General features: G+C 39.1%; 1 non-coding gene across 1 annotated transcript; it reads right to left on the bottom strand.

Moving 5' to 3' along the window:
- Positions 1-658: 658 nt before the first annotated feature.
- Positions 659-765, bottom strand: LOC127099834 (small nucleolar RNA R71). Its single transcript, XR_007794301.1, has one exon. It is a non-coding gene; the product is annotated as a small nucleolar RNA R71 (small nucleolar RNA).
- Positions 766-12,664: the final 11,899 nt, after the last annotated feature.

Here is a 12,664-nt window from a genome sequence, read left to right as displayed (position 1 = left end):
CAAGTTTTTGGCGCCGTTGCCGGGGACTTTTATTTAGTCGATATCGTAACTCTTCTGTTACGCTGTAGAGACTAAGGCTTTTTTTTTCCTTTTTTTTTTCTTTCTTTCGTTGATTTGTATGCCACACACTCGCTCACAAGGCGAGCCGTTCTACTTACGAATCAACGATATCGAACTATATCTCCGAGTCTTACGATGAATTCGGGAATATCGTGCTGCAAACAATCTACCTCCTGTAGAACTTCCTGATTTCAAAAATATTTTCCCTTCGATACCCGAGATGGCAGAACCAGCTCGTGCTCTTCGAGATTACGCCGCTCCATCGCAAGATGAGCCGCATTCGAGTATTGCTCCACCCGCAATCGAAGCAAACAACTTTGAACTTAAACCTTCACTGTTGCAGGCAGTGCAACAGAACCAATTCTCTGGAAATCCTACCGAGGATCCAAAACTTCATTTATTCGTATTTTTCCAATACGCCGATACTGTTAAAGCTAATGGTGTCACTTCAGAGGCAATTCGACTTCGTCTTTTTCCTTTCTCGTTAAGAGATAGCGCTAGAAGATGGCTTCAATCTCTTCCTTCCAACTCAGTCACCACATGGAACGAGTTGAAGAAAGTTTTTCTTACCCGATATTTTCCGCCGAGCAAAACAGCTATGTTAAGAGCCCAGATAAATGGATTTAAACAGAAAGATAACGAGTCTCTTTTCGAAGCATGGGAAAGATACAAAGACATGATGAGACTTTGTCCACACCATGGTTTAGAAGACTGGTTAGTAATTCATACCTTCTATAATGGTCTCCTGTACAACACGAGGTTAACAATAGACGCCGCCGCAGGTGGTGCACTAATGAACAAACCTTATGCTGATGCTTACCAACTTATCGAAAGCATGGCTCAAAACCACTATCAGTGGGGAAGCGAAAGAACAATGGTAGAAAAACCTCAAACGAAAACTGGCATGTACGAGATAAGTAACCTTGATCATGTTAATGCAAAAGTGGATGCTCTGGTCCAGAAAATTGAAAGTTTAAATGTGTCACCTCCAGCCACCGTGGTTGCCATAACTCAGAACTGCGAAGTCTGTGGAATCCAAGGTCACACTCCTGCAGATTGTCAACTTCTAACAGGAATCCAAGCGGAGCAAGTGAACTATGCTCAAGGAAGCCCCTACTCGCACACCTATAACTCAAATTGGAAGAATCATCCCAATTTTTCATATAAGAATAATAATGCTTTATACGCACCTGGACAATCTCCAAATCAAGCCCCAGCTATACCTCCGGGATATCAGAAGCCGATCCCATCTACACCTAACAATAAAGCCCCTAGGAAATCCAACTTGGAAATCATGATGGAAAGCTTTAAAGCTTCTCAACAGCAAACCAATAAAGATTTCTTAAACCAGAATGTACACACTGGCGAACAAATTAAACAACTAGCAAGTAAAGTAGATGCCCTGGCTACCCATAACAAAATGCTGGAAACGCAAATATCACAAGTAGCTCAACAACAAGCGCCTACTGCTGCCCCAACTGGTACATTTCCTGGCCAACCCCAACCTAACCCAAGAAGCCACGCTCATGCAATTATACTGAGAAGTGGAACGGAAGTGGAAGGACCGTCTGACCCAAGGATAGAAAACCAAAACTCTAAAAAGTCAACTGAGGAGGAAAGTAAACCTAAGGAAAAGGAAGAGAGTAATAAGGAAACCGTAGAAAAGAAGGAACCTTATGTACCTCCACCACCTTATAAACCACCTATCCCTTACCCTCAAAGGCTTATTAAAACCAAAGATGCGGGCCAATTCAAAAAATTTGTTGACCTACTAAAACAATTAAACGTCACAATTCCGTTTACAGAAGCTATTACGCAGATGCCCTCATATGCCAAGTTTTTAAAAGAAATTCTTTCTAATAAAAGGAAACTTGAAGATAGCGAAACCGTTACACTCACCGCTGAATGTAGCGCTATAATCCAGAATATGCCTCCTAAACTTAAAGACCCAGGTAGTTTCTCTATACCCTGTCACATAGGAAAATTTGTCATTGAGAAAAGCCTTATGCGATTTAGGAGCCGGTATTAGTGTTATGCCTTTATCCATATGCAAGAGACTCGAAATGGGAGAATTAAGACCAACTAAAATGTCTGTGCAACTAGCAGATCGTTCCGTCAGATATCCTGTAGGAATTCTTGAAAACGTTCTAGTGCGCATAGGTCAATTCTACATTCCAACTGATTTTATAATTATGGATATTAGAGAAGATGAAGTTACACCCATTATACTGGGAAGACCGTTCTTAGCAACGGCCGGTGCAATCATAGACGTAAAATGAGGACGACTCACTTTTGAAGTAGGAGAAGAGAAAATTGAGTTCATTCTTTCCCAATTCTTGAAAGCACCTGCAATAAAAGATACATGTTACTTCATGGATATCATCGATGAATGCATAAAAGAAACTGAGTTAGAAAAAGACAAATCATCTGACTATCTTGTAGAAGACAAACTCAACCAATGTTTAGCAATAACACCGGATCCTACGCAATACCTTAAGAAACCAACCCTAGACCTGAAAACACTTCCCAAAAATCTGAGATATGAATTCCTAGACTTAGAACTTGAACGACCAGTGATAGTTAATGCTGACCTAGGAAGACTCGAAACAGAAAAACTCCTGCATATCTTAAGAAAATATCCAACCGCACTAGGTTACAACATCACCGATCTTAAAGGAATAAGTCCCTCTATTTGTATGCACCGCATCATGCTAGAAGAAGACTGTAAAACTTCTAGGGAACACCAGAGGAGACTAAACCCGATCCTGAGTGAGGTAGTGAAGAAGGAAATAACCAAGTTATTAGAGGCAGGTATCATATATCCTATATCTGATAGAAAATGGGTTAGTCCTGTACACGTAGTACCAAAGAAAGGAGGTATAATAGTCATTGAAAATGAAAAAGGAGAAACTATAACCAAACGAATCGAATCGGGATGGAGAATGTGCATTGACTATAGGAAACTAAACAAAGCAACCCGAAAAGATCATTTCCCTTTACCATTCATTGACCAGATGTTAGAACGATTAGCAAAACATTCTCATTTCTGCTATCTAGACGGTTACTCAGGCTTCTTTCAAATACCAATTCACCCTGATGACCAAGAAAAGACAACGTTCACGTGTCCTTTTGGTACCTTCGCTTATAGACGAATGTCGTTTGGCTTGTGTAATGCTCCTGCAACCTTCCAAAGGTGCATGATGGCAATATTCGCCGATTTTCTAGAAAACATCATGGAAGTATTTATGGATGACTTTTCCGTATGCGGACAAAGCTTTGAAGAATGCCTTGAAAACCTAGAAAGAGTTCTAGAGCGATGTGTAAAAGTAAACCTAGTACTTAATTGGGAAAAATGTCACTTTATGGTACAAGAAGGAATTGTTTTAGGACACATCATCTCGAACAGAGGAATTGAAGTAGACAAAGCCAAAATAGAGGTAATCGAAAATCTTCAACCCCCGAAAACTGTGAGAGAAGTACAAAGCTTTTTAGGACATGCCGGTTTTTAACGACGATTCATTAAAGACTTCTCTAAAATAACTAAACCTTTAACTGGGCTATTAATGAAAGATGCTGAATTCATACTCGATAATAAATGTTTAGAAGCATTTCAAACGCTAAAACAAGCACTGATCTCCGCGCCCATAATGCAGACACCAGATTGGAACGAACCATTCGAAATAATGTGTGATGCCAGTGATTACGCTGTAGGTGCTGTTTTAGGGCAACGAAAAGATAAAAAGCTTCACGTTATATATTACGCAAGTAGAACTCTAGATGAAGCACAAATGAATTACGCCACAACCGAGAAAGAACTTCTAGCAGTAGTGTTTACACTAGATAAATTTCGTTCTTACTTGGTCGGAGCCAAAATAATCATCTACACTGACCACGCTGCTATCAAATACCTCTTAACAAAAAAGGATGCTAAACCTAGACTCCTAAGGTGGATCCTGTTGCTACAAGAGTTCGATTTGGAAATCAAAGTCAAGAAAGGAACTGAAAACGTAGTAGCAGATCACCTCTCTAGACTTGAGAACCTTGAACCGGAAAGAACATCGATTAACGATGATTTCTCGTACGATAAACTTATAGCTACTTTGGAAGAAAATAACGCTGATAAACAGGTAGAAACCACCTTAGCTATATCTGTTACACCGTGGTACGCTGACCTCGTCAATTATTTAGCTGTCGGAATAGTTCCACCTACCTTATCCTACCAGCAGAAGAAACGATTCTTCTATGACATAAAACACTATTACTGGGATGACCCCTTACTTTTTAAAAGAGGCCCCGATGGTATTTTCCGTCGGTGTATACCCGAAGAAGAGGTAGAAAATATAATCCAACACTGTCACTCCACTCCTTACGGTGGACATGCAAGTACATCCAAGACCTGCTCTAAAATCCTACAAGCCGGTTTTTATTGGCCAAATATATGGAAGGATGTACATGCAGCTATTAAGAAATGTGACAGATGTCAACGCACAGGAAACATATCTAGACGTGACGAGATGCCACAAAAGGGCGTTTTGGAAGTAGAGATTTTCGACGTGTGGGGAATAGACTTCATGGGACCGTTTCCATCCTCTTTCGGTAACAAATACATACTCGTGGCAGTTGACTACGTATCAAAATGGATTGAAGCTATAGCTTCTCCAACAAACGACACACGGGTAGTAACTAGACTCTTTAAGAATATAATATTTCCAAGGTTTGGTGTCCCAAGAATAGTAGTCAGTGATGGTGGATCGCATTTCATATCCAAGGTACTCGAAAAACTACTACTTAAGTATGGCGTAAGACATAGAGTAGCGACACCTTACCACCCTCAAACCAGTGGGCAAGTAGAAGTGTCTAACAGAGAAATCAAACAGGTATTAGAGAAAACAGTCGCCACTTCAAGGAAAGACTGGTCATTGAAATTACCAGAAGCTTTATGGGCTTACCAAACTGCCTACAAAACTCCCATAGGGACAACCCCATTTAAGCTCATTTATGGAAAATCCTGTCACCTCCCGGTAGAATTAGAACATAAAGCCTATTGGGCTATTAAAAATCTAAATTTAAACTATAAAGCCGCCGGTGAAAAGAGAATCCTTGATATAAGCGAATTAGAGGAACTCAGAAGAGACGCTTACGAAAATGCCAGAATCTACAAAGAAAGAACAAAACAATGGCATGACAAGCGCATATCAAGGAAAATCTTCAAACAAGGCGATACAGTCCTTTTATTTAACTCTAGGCTAAAGTTATTCCCGGGAAAACTACGATCTAGATGGTCAGGTCCTTTTCAAATCACCAATGTTTTTCCCAGTGGAGCAGTAGAAATTAAAGGCAAATCTATGGAACCATTTACCGTAAACGGGCAACGTCTAAAACATTATCACTATGCAGAAAACAATGAAGATTCGCAAGTCTTGCACTTAGATGAAATGCCTCCAGAACTTATAGATTATAATTGATAATTTTTATGTCGAGCTTGCGACATTAAACAAAGCGCTTAGTGGGAGACAACCCACAAATATTTTTTTTTTATTTATTTCTTCCTTAATTATTCTTTTGATTTTTGTTTAGTATTCATTCTTAATTTATTTTTATTTATTAAAAACTTTTCTCTTCTTCTTTCGGCATTTGGCCAAATCCTGACTAAAACTCTTGTTTTTCTTTTCTCTAGCTAACACTAACCTGATGGGACAAATTGATCGTATGGGTATCAAATTCAGAGGAACAGCTCAGAAACAAAAGTTTGGGGAACTAGCCACGAGAGAGATGCTACCTAGTCTGTATGCTGATGGCTGGGCAATGACTGCCCTTGGACTAAGAGAAAGTGTCCTGTATTTGCTGAGTCAGATAGGGTGGGAAACCTCTCCTATTCGAAGACAATTTGTCACCTACCGGAGACTAACACTAGAATTCCTTAGCTCCCTGATCTATCTACCCAGCCATGGGAAAGGAATAAGCAGAGGTTTTATTCAGTTCAGAATGTTTAACATGGAGTACCAATTTAATATTCAAGACTTTACCAACCTTTTAGGTTTCCCTACCTCCTTTGACACATTCACAGTGAGCCAAGAAGAACTTTTTGAATATAGAGAACTTGAACACTTTTGGGGAAGCTTGACTGGAAATGACGATCCCGAGGAACATGAGTTTCTCTCTGGAAATATATGTAACCCGATCTTTCGTTATTTCCATAAGATCCTGACCCACACCTTATTTGGGAAGAAGCCAAACAATACCACAGTTTCACGTGATGAACTCTTCATCATATTTTGTGCTTCTCAGAACCGTCCAGTAAACGGTGCCACTTTTATGTTGGCAAATTTAGACCACCTTATCCAAGATGAACGAGCACCAATTCGAATAGGCGGTTTGATAACCATGATTGGTAATGCTATCGGATTACGTCAGCCTATGCTTGACTTAAGCCCTGTTTGTGGCATTACTATTATGAGTATACCTTTCCTCTTCAACACTATGTTTATAGCAAACCTAGGATCTGAAGAGTTTGAGCTTATAATTAATAACCAAGTTCTTTGCCTATTCACCATGCCCAATCCTAGGACTAGCGTCCATAACCGTAACAATTGGCTCTACAATCTGAACGAAACCCCCTCTCCTACTAGATCCACTGAATCCATCCAGGACTATGAAATTTGTGATGACCGGATTCCTTATGCTGAATCAGACCCTCAGACACCATCTGGTTATTATGATATTGATCCTCCTCCTCAACCTGTTCAGACCGAAGAATCGGCAATACCCGACCTTAGACATCATATGCCCGGAACTGATTATAACACCGCCATTGAAGCTTTGATGTCAGAACAAGACGCCCTCAGAGAAGAGTTCGCTAACATGAGACACGAATTTCTGGGATACATGAACAGTATGACAAATCAGTTTCACGAGTTGCTATACCATGTTAACTCCTTTGCTCCTTCGGCCAGAGATCGTGCAGATGGATAGAAGTCGTTTTTCTTAGTTATCTAGTTTTAGTTAGTTTTATTATTTAATGCTATTTCAAATTATGTTCGTATTTGTTTCTCTTTCGCATTTTTGTTTTTTTTTTCAATGTTACATTATGATTATTTTATGAAGCTGTTGAATTATCCTATTTTATTATGAATTATGCAATATCTATCAAAAAATGCTCTCTACTGTTGCTACCTACATAAATTATTAAAAATATAATATATTTATGCACTATTATACAAAGTAGAATAGCATGGAGGGAAATTTAAATAGCAGAATAAAATAATCTGAAGCAAAACAAAATAAATAATAAAAATAAATTACCAAAATGATTATGAAGAACGCAAGCAGAAACCAGGCCAATATGACTGTGTGACGAGCGTCACACAATCTATCACGGACGTCACGCCAAGTGCTTGTGACGCCCGTCATGCCCCTGTAACGAGCGTAACACCCTTCTGGCTAGGTGAACGTTACAAAGCCGTTGGAGACGACCGTTACACCTCTTCACCTTTTTACCTTCCCCATTTATTCACAATTACCCACATTTATTTACTTTTCAACCACTCCCTTTCCAACTTCAAAATTTTTCCTATAAATACCCACCATACCTTTCTTCCTACATCACAACTATTCTATACAATCAAATATATTTTCTTTTCTTTCCAAATTACTTCTTCCAACTCATTCATCAGTATGGCGGGAAATCAAAATTTCGGAAACATCATCTTCCGATCCAAAGATGATAATTATCAAAGGGAGCAGTTCGAGCATTTCCAACAACGAGGTGTCACCTCTAACAGGTATCCTGATTTAACTTGTTTACAAGAATTAGGATTACTTCAAGGTATATAATGGATGCTCCGTCTTGCTGATTTAACCTTTCTATGCACGCATAATCAACCTACCTACCCATCCCTAACCTTAGAATTTTTAAGTTCCTATTCGTACAACACTCCCACCGGTGACGACGAATTCTTAACCGGTACCGCAACCTTCCATATGTTCAACACTGAATACTCCCTATCCCAAAACCAATTGAGCACCATGCTATAATTCCCCATAGAAGGTCAAGTCTACCCCAGAATCCCTCCAAACCTAAACTGGAACACAGTTGCCGCTTTCGACCTCTTTAGGAAAATATCCGGTGTAGATGCCAACAACTGGGAAGAGTTCCTTGTTTCCCATATACATAACCCAACTATCCGGTACTTTATCCGCATCCTACAAAACACAGTTTATGGAAGACCGAACAACAGCAAGGTCAACGCAAAGGAACTATTCTTCCTCGAATGCGTCTTTGAACCGAATGCTAAGGTAAACGCCGCCTCCTTCCTATTTCATCATATCCGCACCTTATATGCTAGAGGCAGTCAACCTTTTGTAATTTGTGGATTAATCACCACCATAGCACTTGGCTTAAACCTAGGGGACCGACTCCAAACTTTAGAATCTTTACCTCCCCTATTTATGGATATAAGCTACTGTCGGTCCAGCCGCCTAATAAAGAACAGATTAGGCGGAAAATATTACCTTATGGTGAATAACCAGGCAGTCCCAAGCGTTGTTCTACCTAACATTTCCCTAACAGATATCACCAACCCCAACCGCCACCTCTATGATCTGAATGCTCCCGAAGCTACCGAGCCTTCACATACAAACCCGTCTACCGACGGGTTCAACGAAATGGAGCAAGGTGATCATGCTCCTGCACAACAATCAGTCCCGCTCAACCCTTCCGATAATGTAGCTGGCCCATCCTCACGACGTCGTCGACGAGGAAGGCCTGCAACCAACGACGACATCATGGATGCTATTGATGGTATGCAAGCACAGAATCTCGAAATGATGCAAATGATGCGCCAAATGCAACAACAACAGGAAGAGAGGAATGCCATAACCGACCAGCGGTTCACTGATTTGCTTAGCAGGTTTGATAACTTAGAAGTACATCAACGATCACCAGGTCCAAGAACAAGAGGCGACAGGCAGCCTTAACTTTAGTTTCCTTTTCCTTTCTTTTTGTAATTCATTTCTTTTCCTTAAAACATTGGGGACAATGTTTCATTCAAGTATGGGGGGGGGGGGGGAACCGTGTTCTTTCTATCCTCCTTTTTCTTTTTCAAGTATGTACCTTTCTTTTCATTGTTATTTCCCTTATAAAAAAAAATTAATAATAAAATAATATTTCTTATAATATAGATTTATTTTAAGTTAAGTCCCAAGTGTGAAAACTTTCTATTATCTATTCCCCTCAATTTTCATGAGCCATAACAAAAATTTAACACACTCAGTAAGTATAAAGGTCGCTTATTTTATAAAACTTGAGTGAAATCAAGACAAAAATTATTACCATAACAACACTCTAAGAACCTCAACATGTTAGATCAGGATAAGTACCTATTATACGAATCCCTTGAACTTTTAGTTTTATAGTAACCCCGAGTAGTTTATACGAGAAGTCAGCACCATCTTAATAGCAAACTACGTGGAGAGCCGATGAATATAAGTGAATGATTCCCAAAGTAACATAAAAAATATATATATATATATATATATATATCAGGAAATGCACTAATTAAGTTAGGTGATCCTTACCAGATCATTTAATCTAAAGGTTGCAGATCATACAAAAGCATAATATGAAAGATCCATTATGAGTTGGTTCAACAGGTATCTGGTGCCGAACTTGGTAGGGCGGACTACGGTTCGATCCCCCGCAATTCGCAATGGACTGAATAACGAAGTTATCCGACTTATGTACCAGAACTTCTAGCAAAAAGGGGATCAGAATCACTAACCGGTTACTCCACTATGTGCGCGAAAAGATAAAGGGCTTAATGTGATTTCGCTAGAATGAAAATGGGTGAAATAAGAGTAAAGGAACTAGGATAGCTATAATGGCATTACTCGAACTGGTTTGCATAAGGTGGGGTTATCTGAGGTTGTGACGGTGGTTGTTGATGTCAAGATTAAACTCAAGTTACTTTTAAACAAGGTTTACATGCAACCAAGTACGAATTGATGTGTGTTTTGAAATTTCATCTGGCTAAAATTTTTAAAACAAGTTCTATACTGTATTTTGCTTGAGGACAAGCAAAGATCTAAGTATGGGGGAGTTTGATAACATTAAATAGTATCACATTCTAGGACTCAATTTAATTAAATTATATTATTATTTACTTCAATTTATTTCATTTTATTCGATATTACGCGGTATTTTCTTTCTATTTATCGCAGGTGGTTTATTTGAAGCACAAGTAAAAAAGGAAGAAAAGGAGGTGCAAATAGGAATGAAAAGAAGCAAATATCAAAAGCCAAAGCCCAACCCAAAAAGCACAGGCGTTGTGCCTGTGACGAGCGTCACGCTTTATCCACTTGTGTGACGAGCGTCACACATGGTGTGACGGACGTCACACCAGTCTCCTATATTTTTGGCTTCAGAGACGTTGAGGCCTATTTGTACGCTGACCATTTGGCACGTGAAGACCCTTTGACGCGGAAGACCTTTGGAAGCAGTTACAAGAAGAGACCAATATAAATTGTAGTTTTTGGCAAACCCTCGGAACGTTTTTGGCTTCCTTGCCGTTTTCTCTTTTTGCACTTTTTCCCTTCCAGCAGCATAAGCATATTTTACAGCATTATTTTTTACAACTTTTATATTGTTTCCTTTGCAATTTCTATTTTCTTTTTCAGCAATTAATTAATTTTTCGCACAGTAGTTTCTACACCGGAAACTATTGTGTACCTTTCACCGGATCTAACCTTACGTTAGAATCTAGTTTTTTATTCCTTCGCCTTTATTTTTCTGTTTGATTGAAGAATTCAAGAACAAATCCAACCGGTCTGTGGTGGATGTTCAAGACTGTTGTTAATTACTCAGGTTCTTTAATTATTGTTTGAATTTATATATGCCCTGCTTTACTGTTTACTTATATTATTTGCCTGAGATGAATTTGTTTATGCATGATAATTATTTAGATCTGTTTAGCATGTCTGGCTAATTTATTTAGGTATCGGTATGTAAAGTAAGCGGAATGAAGGAATCAAAACTAAATTGGTTTAATTAAGTTTAAAATTAAAATCACTCTTTTCACGGTCTCAATTTACAGGTTTAATAACAAGGTTTTTGTACGAAAGTAAAAGACATAAAGAAGTTAAAAGCAATAGAACGAGAGTTTGAGTTTTTGACTGGACAGTGTAAATTGGACATTAATTCTAGATCAGGGCGAGAGCAATTTTTAGAGTTAATTAAATTCTAATCTTTTTCAAAAAGTATTTTTAAAGATTGAATGTGAGGACGAGAGTTAAGCATTTGAATTTAATTATATAACCTAAGTCAACAGAGCGAGAGTTTGAGATAAGGGTGTTTAAACGATTAGTGTTTTCTTAAAAAGAGTTTCTACGGATTCTATTGTTTTCAAAAAGTGGTTTTTGACTTAACTAATAAGTGACAGCTACGTTAATATAAAATCATAGTTTATTCAACAGAGCGAGAGTTTGAGATAAGACTTTTAATCAATAGTGTCAACTGAAAAGATTTATTTTAAAACCAAGAAACCAACGAAGAATTGATTCCCTAATTACGACGAACTACATACCGATATCCGTTTAGTTGATATTTAATTTAGATCCTATTTTTAGTTTTAACTTTTCCCCAAACAATCAAAGTATTATTCGCCTTAGCTTTACGAAGTAACCTTAGAAAACGGTATATCGATTCAAAAGTCCCTGTGGGATCGATATCTTTTAAAACTACGCGATAGAACTGTGCACTTGCAGTTTGTACCCCAAATTCGACTCATAAAGTCGCGATCAGCTGCTGAACTATGCTTGGTTCCCGGTGTGAAGATACCCGTCAAGTTCAAAGTCCTTGACTTTGAGAAATATAAAGGGAACACTTGCCCTCTCGCTCACCTGGTTATGTATGCCAGGAAAATGTCTACTCAGACCGATAATGATCAACTGCTGATTCATTATTTCCAGGATAGTTTGTCTGGTGCAGCTCTTCGTTGGTATATGAGCCTTGATAGCGCAAACATCCGATCCTTCAACGATCTTGGCGAAGCCTTCGTAAAGCAATACAAATACAATGTTGATATGGCGCCTGACCGTGATCAACTCAGGGCCATGTCTCAGAAGGATAAAGAGACATTTAAAGAGTACGCCCAGAGGTGGCGAGAGTTAGAAGCTCAGATTACTCCTCCACTAGAAGAGAAAGAGATGACTAAGATCTTTTTGAAGACTCTTAGTTCATTTTATTATGAGCGGATGGTCGCTAGTGCTCCCTCTGATTTCACCGAGATGGTGAACATGGGATGCGATTGGAGGAAGGTGTCCGGGAAGGACGGTTGTCTAAAGATGAAGGCTCTTCTAAACGATATGGGACGTTTAAGAAGAAAGATGGGGAGGCACATGCTATGCAATCTCATGCTAAACCTAGAAGACCCTCTGACAAGAGGAAGCCAGTGCGTCATCAGCACCAGGTGGCTAGTGTAGCACCTGTCTTCAGGGACAATTATCAGCATCAGCAACAACCTCAGTATCAACAGCAACATCGTCCACAGCAACAGGCTTACCAACCTCGTGGCAGCACCAGTAATCAGGCCAATTTTAATTATGATAG

Source organism: Lathyrus oleraceus, chromosome 6 (assembly GCF_024323335.1).
Source record: "Lathyrus oleraceus cultivar Zhongwan6 chromosome 6, CAAS_Psat_ZW6_1.0, whole genome shotgun sequence".
Taxonomy (NCBI): domain Eukaryota; kingdom Viridiplantae; phylum Streptophyta; class Magnoliopsida; order Fabales; family Fabaceae; genus Lathyrus; species Lathyrus oleraceus.
The sequence above is the reverse complement of the archived record's forward strand: the minus strand, read 5'-3'. Positions and strand labels throughout refer to the sequence as shown.